Raw genomic sequence first — 7,428 nt, 5'->3', positions numbered from 1 at the left:
ATTTTCCCCCAGAAATGTGTGTCTTGTCCTGCTCAGTACCCTCCAGACCAATACAAGCTCATAGAAAGTCCGTCGTTTAATCAAAGGAAAATAAGAATGCACCAGCCTTGTTATCCCAAATAGTGTTTCCCCACACATTTTAATCTAAACACATGGGTTAAGATAGAACCATACATTCAATAATTACAGAAAGTGGATTTTAAGTGATTACAAGTGATGATGTGTAAAAGTCAGGATTGGTTACAAAAGAAAATAAGAATAATACACAAGCTAATACCTAATAGGCTGCAATAAACTTCACAGGCTGTCTCCTTTCAGCCTGGGACCACACCCCCTTCATTCAATTCTTTGAGACTGGCCGATGTCATGAGCAGAGAGACAGGCGGAGGCAAGGTGAAGTGGAGGCCACTATCTCTCATTTTTATACCACTCTCTCCTCTTTGAGGATTACCTCCCCCTTCCAGGTGCAGGCAACAAGTCTCTTGTGAGCGTGAGGATTGAAGAGTCATTGTGATGAAATGTAAATTCTTTGTTTACACATAAGAATGGCCACACTGGATCAGAACAATGGTCTAGTTAGCCCACTTTCCTGTTTTTCAGAGTGGCCAATGCCAGGTGATCCGTCCCATTACCCATTCCCAGCTTCTGGCAAACAGCAATCCCTGCCCATCTCACTGATAGCCATTGATGGACCTAGCCTCCATGAACTTAATTAGTTCTTTTTTGAACCAGTTATAGTCTTAACTTCCTCCCTCCCCCGCAAGGGGATAGCTGCTTAAGCAAGTGATGACTTTTGAACACCTGGCTGGGGTGCTAGTGTGTTTTGGTCTCTGAAAAACTGGTTTAGGCCTGCCTGTCTAACTCTGGAACATTACAGCAATGTTATACAGTAGAAACTTATAACTCTATCTACAATGTTGATACTCATATTTCACCGGAACGATCATATTCAGCAGATTATGAGTTTTCAAATTGTAGGAGAGTGAAGAGTTAAAAACTGGACAAGTGGTCAGGCTTAAATTACAGGGAATGGGGTCAAGGCAAGGGCAAACCTTGTTTCTGTTAATTGGTGTGAATTTTAGTTAGAGTCTGTTATCTGTTATCTCTCTTCTTCTCCTCCCTTCCTGGCCATCTGCTCAGGGGATGAGTCTATCGCCATTTCTGGGCAAAGCCTTTTGGTTGGAAGAAAGCATTATCTTCCTTCTCCCCTGGCATGCCTTTACTTCAAAGAATGTTAGTGTAAAATTTATAGGTTTTAAGGTGATATGCCTGACCTCTGTATGGTAATCCTGTAAACAACAAACAGGGGCGGGTATAATTGTATTCTTCATGTAGTTGTTAATACTCATTTTATAGGTGTCAAGGTAACCAAATAAGGGTTTATGGGGAGTTGCTGAAAATGTATACAGTTATGGATAAAAGAATTGTAAAATAATCCCCTCGTTGCTCACTCATGTCATTGAAGTGGAATGAGCAGGCAATAAAGGGTTCTGTCTCCCCAATCCACCCCATGGACAACCTGTTTGGTTATTTCTAACATCTGGTGTCACGAACAGGATCCTAGGATAGAGAAGTGCCTGATCACCACTCCTTGCCATGGATATGGGTATGTTGTATGGGCCCTTTAGAGTAACCACGTTTAAGGAATATATTAATAAGTTGGTGGGAAAATGGGGGGAACCGTATGCAGGGGCCCCCAAGGGACATCAGGACTGGCCAGCCATCCAGGGGTGGGTAGAAGCCTCCCTCACATCCGGGTCTTCCCAGGATAAAAGAAAGGGTATTTTGCTGCAAACTCTTTGCGAGGGTTTTTCTGGGTTATGGGAGGAAAATGCGAATATTAGGAGCAAGTTTGAAACCTTGCAACAAATCATGAAGGATCAGCACACAATTAATCATCATTAGTGTGCTTGCAGTTAGAATGGCTGAGAGCCACATGGAAGAGTTTAACTGCCTTATATCAAAGAACCTGGCCCTGAAGGGTCAAGTGGATGCCTTAAAGCAAATTTCTGTTGCCCCGTCCCCTGTTTATCCTCCCCTTCTGTCTGGTCCCTCTGGCCCCGCAGCCTATGAGAATAAACTCAGTCCCAATAACTCTAACCCTCTTTGTCCTATTGTGACTCGGACAGTTGTCCGTGTTCCCAATGCCCCTCCTGACACGGATCTTATCCGTCGGTCTGGTATCCAAATTCCTGCTGGTCCCTGCCAGGAAGGAGAAGAGGACCCCACCGTCTGTCATGAAGTTACACTCACCTCCTTGACGGACAGAGACCATGAAAGTTTGTATAGAGAACTGGATCCCCTGCCACAGGAGTGGGGTTTATTCTTACAATGGTTAGCACAGGTAGAGAGCCAGTTGATCTGTTATACTGGGCAAGATTTAGAGCTATACTGGGAAACCCTTTTAGGCCCCCTGGCAGCAGCTGTGGGTCTCCAGGGCAAGAATGATCAAAATATCATCCTGGATATGGCTAGAATTTTATTTGAGTTGCACTCACAAGCAGCGGGTCTGGTGAAACTCACCCCAGTCCCCGGGGAGTATCCCCAAGCTGCTATACAGCGTATTCAAGCATGGATCCCTGTCTTTGAGGATCCTCTCCCAGAGGGGTGGCGAATGCCTCCTGGTGTGGGTTTCGGTTCGTCTTTCCTGGGCTCTTGGCTTCAATGCCTCAGCCCACCAGTTTGTGACTGGCTTGAGCTACAGGTGGGACCCTTTCGTACTGACAGCCTAGTTTTGCTGGTGGAAAAGGCTTCCACCTATATGTGCCAGCACAATAGTTCTCAAAACACCCCCGTTGTGCCCGATGGATCCTCCGGCAAGGGCACTGCTGCTCAAATCCGTTGGCTGGAGGAGCATCTTGATGCCCTTCTTAGGGATCGTGGGCCAAAGCCCCAGGGGTCCCAGTCTAGCCCTTCAACCTCCCTGAACTCCAAAGCCGGCCATGCAATAAACTCGGGACACTGGCTGTGCTCGGATGCCAAGCTAATAATTTTCCCCGCAGGGGTGTGTGCTATAAATGCAGACAGGCCAGGCTCCCAGGGGTGTCTACTATTGACTAGGGAAGCCCTCAGGCCTGTCCATGGAATTGGCCCCTGTCCATGGATCAGTTCAGCTGCCCGGTAATCCAGGGGCGGGTGAACGGTGGGCCTGAGAGGGAATACCTTTTGGATTCCGGATCAAGTTTAAATTTGGCAAATGGCCCTGCCTCAAAACGGGGACAGCCAATCTCATTTGGGGGAGCTACGGAAGGTCAAAACGGGGGAGTTGAACAAACTGGAGGATTCCACCCTGCCCAGGGAGATCCCTTTGATGCCACCCTGTGGGTCATTGGACCCAATATCCAACTAAACATAATAGAGTGCCAAGTTTAAAACATGTGATTATTGATTTGTGCAATTGCCAGCTGTGGTCTATCCCTAACGGACAGGTCCAAGTAGTCCCCTGGGGACTGGTAAGCAGTGTAGCAAAAGGATCTAAGCAAGGGGTTTTTCTCTCTGGCTGGGAGGATTTAACTGCGTGGGCAGCTGGCAGTCTGGATTCTGGGCAGCTTCAAACATCAGTGAGCATTGAAGGGGGGTCACCTCCGGCAGTCAAGCAGTATCCCATTCCCCAAGCAGCAATCCCAGCCCTCTCTATTACTATAAAAACCCTGGAACAGCGAGGACTCATTGAGCCCGCAGCCTCTGTGCCAATGCCCCGGTATGGCTTGTAAGTAAGCCGGATGGGTCCTGGAGATTAACCATTGACTATCAGGAATTAAATTGGGTTACCCCCCCCTCCTCACCCCAGTGGTAGCCCACCTCCCTGAAATGATTGCCTGGATCCAACCGGGGGACTGGTGGTTTTCTGTACTAGATGTCTCGAATGGAGTTTGGTCCATTCCCCTTGCCCTGGGTAGTCATCGGAAAACTGCCTTTACCTGGCAGGGATCTCAATTCCAGTGGTGCGTCACACCCCAGGGTTACTGTAATGCTCCCACCCTGTTTCACCGGGAGCTCAAGTGAGTTCTGGAGGCACTAGGACCTGTAAGCAGCAGTGTATTCAGTATGTAGATGATATTTCTCATTCGGGGGAGGGAGTGGGAAAAAGTTGTCTCAGCTACTCGGGAAATTGTTCAGGGTCTGGGGAAGGCAGGATTAAAACTAAACAGAAGGAAAGCTCAGCTGGTTCAGACTTCAGTAACTTTTCTAGGGGTAACTATTGAACCAGGCAGGCGGGCCATTGAGTCAAATCAGATGGCAGTGATTGCCCAGCTGCCCCGACCCACAGATGCAAAGGCTCTAGCCTCATTTGTTGGGCTAACTGGGTTCTGCTGAGAATTCATCCCTCGCTGCTGTACCTTGCTGAGACCCTTACAAACCCTGCTCCGAGCCCCAGATTGGGACTGGACCCCTGAGTGCAAAAAAGCCTTCATGGCATTAAAACAGCACATTGCCTTGGCCCCCAGCTTGGCCAGCCCTGACCTGAAAAATCTTTTATTCTGTACCCAGAAGTTTTTGGGGAAGAAATTGGGGTGGTGACATGTCAGCAGTCAGGAGCTGATCTGCCACCGGTGGCGTTTGCCTCCCGCCGCTTGTCAGCTGTGGAAAGCAAGCATGGTCCCTGTGAAAGAATGGTGTTAGCCTCCTACTGCGCTCTTCAAAAACTAAAATATGTAATTGGGAAAGGAAAAGTAATCCTTCGAACCTTTCACACTCCAGGGCAATTAATACGCTCTGGTGACCTAAAGGGGGCTGTAAATGACACCCAGATTGGTCAGTGGGCTATTGCTCTGGAAAACAGTCAAATTAAGCAGCAGCACTTAAAAAATCCAGAACATTGGGTCACAGGATTATTGATCAAGGGAGTATCCCACATCTGTAAAATTCCAGAAAACCCAAAGGTTGCCAGCTGGTTCCAAGCCCTGACCCCTGATCAGGTTAAAAGCGGGGATGAGCGCTGGTTCACTGATGCTAGTTGCCACCTCAGCCCTGCTGGAAAGCAAGTTACTGGAATAGGTATAGTCAGCCTTTGTCAAACCTGGTCGTATGCCCTACAGGGAAGGAATGCGCAGTGGGATGAGTTGAACGCTCTCTGGGTCCTGCTCCAATTATGGGAGGATTTTCCCTTGACAGGGCAGAGAGTGGCAGTTCTGGATAGTGACTATGTGTTTCGGGGAGCTACACAATTGTTGGGGGGTGGGCTTCCAATGACTGGCAGGATACTTTGGGGAGCCCCATATGTCACCATTATTTGTGAAGGGCAATCCAGGATAAAGTCCATGGTCCATTTCTAATGGTTAAGGTGAAATCTCACTGCAGGACTGGATTTGGAGCACTGGGAAATGCACAAGCAGATGCAGCTGCCAAAGCAGCAGAACAACCACTCCTGGTCCGGTACCAAGTGACCCCTAAGGATCCTTTAGTGGCAGCCGTTTGTACCTGAAAATAAATGGAGTGGGCTGCTGCCTTTGAACAGGAGCAACGGGACTGGGAAGGCCCAACCCCCCTAGGTTTACGACAGGAAAAGGGTCTGTGGGTTAAAGAAAACAAGCGGAGCCTCCTCATTCCCTACATACCCTCTTGGTGGAGGGATACCCTGCTGCGGTGGGTACACGGCTCTAAGGCAGGTGTGCACCCAAGGGAAGAGGAAATGATGGGTACAGTGGGAAGCCTGGGTTGGTAGCCCACATGTCAAGGGGATGTTAAGAAGTGGGTGAATAGATGCCTGGAATGTGCCTGCCATCAGCCTGCTCCGGCAGGCCACAAGGGAAAGCTTATGGAACGACCTTTAATTGGCCCCTGGGAAAGAATACAAATGGATTATGTGGGCCCCCTCCCCCGAACTAAGGCTGGGTATCGCTTCATGCTGGTTATAGTGGACGCATTTAGCAAGTGGGTGGAGGCATTTCCGACCCAGGATCAGACCACCCAAACTACTGCCTCACTGCTTGCTATCCAGGTCTTTACACACTGGGGGGTTCCCCGAGTAATGGACTCAGATCGAGGGCCAGCCTTCCATAGCTCCCTGTTGTGCCATCTCTCCAAACTACTGGACATTGAGCAGCAACTCCACATCCCCTACGACCCCCAGTCCGCTGGGCAGATGAAGAACATGAATCGCACCATCAAGGAGGAGCTACGAAGAGGTGTCAATCTGGGAGGCAGCAACTGGGCCGAGCGCCTACCCGCTATTCTAATACCCGGCCTGCCAAGGCCACGGGTATTAGTCCCCATGAGTTACTAACGAGAAGGTCAATGGTTTGATGGGAAAATCTGCTTACCCCTCCACCAATGGAGTAGGTTGTGTAAGCTGATATGGAGGCTTGGATCCTCCAACTTCAGGAACGAATCCGAGTACTGCAAATGGAGGTAGCCTGCTCAGAAGGCAAGGCAAAAGCCGAAATCAAGGCTTGGTATGACACCCCCCACAACCGCCTGGATCGAATTCAAACAGGAATGTTAGGAATGCACCAGGCCCATGGTCCCCATCCCTTCCCAGTGCCTCGAAGGGACGGCCCCAATTTGGTCACTGACATGATCCGGCCATCTCTGGTCTGCTTATCCCATGAGGGCCAGCTTTGGTGGGCTCACATTTCTCAGGTGAAGCGTTACAGTTCTTTAGCCAAAGGCCAAAAGGAATGAAGGGATTTTGTTTTTCAGAATTTTGGATGTTCCGGGGAGGATACTCCCCACAGCTGCTCGGGTGGGGTATGACCGACCTCGCTATCCACCCCTTGATCCGGTAGACCTCGGAGAGCAACAAGAACCAAACCAGCAGTCAAAGCCAAAACCAGAGCCGGAACCAAGGCCAGAGCTGAAGCAGGAACCAAAATGTTTTATTGAGTAAATGGTTCAAAAAATAACAAACAGGTAACCCATAGAGTTGAAAGGGCAAAGTTATACAACATCCAGGGACAATATGCAGGTTATCGGGAGGCATGGGGAGTGGTTGAAAGTCTGGGGAGAATAACACCATTCCCCTGGATAAGCTGCGGGGTCCTGGATGGGGGGTGATGGTGTGAGCGCTAAGAGATACAAGGGAATATATGGGAATGGGGGAACGTTACTAAATATGCCTGTGGGTTACTTTTAGGGGTGTTTAACAAAGAGAGCAAATAAGTCTATACAAAGTGGTGCGTCCCTCATTAGGTCCAATGCTTCAGCAGTCGCTGCGTCTGTTGGTGTGTCCCCCACCGCGTCCGTCCCAGTAGTGCTGGTGGGTTGGGTCCGACATCGGTCTCTGGTCTGCTTAGAAGGGGCCAGCTGGTGGTGCTCCGTTTCTCAGGTGAAGCATTACTGCCAAAGGCCAAAAGGTGATTTTGTTTTTCATAGATGTTCCTAGATACTCCCCGGATGGAGTCCGAGACCATGAGGCCACCCCTCGATGAGTTGGCCTCAGAGAGCCAAGAACCACACCGCAGGCCCAGAGCATGGGCTCGTTGCGGG

This window comes from Emydura macquarii, unplaced genomic scaffold, assembly GCF_026122565.2.
Source record: "Emydura macquarii macquarii isolate MOO-44397 ecotype Brisbane River unplaced genomic scaffold, CSIRO-AGI_Emac_v2 contig_2218, whole genome shotgun sequence".
NCBI classification, from domain to species: domain Eukaryota; kingdom Metazoa; phylum Chordata; order Testudines; family Chelidae; genus Emydura; species Emydura macquarii.
The sequence above is the reverse complement of the archived record's forward strand: the minus strand, read 5'-3'. Positions refer to the sequence as shown.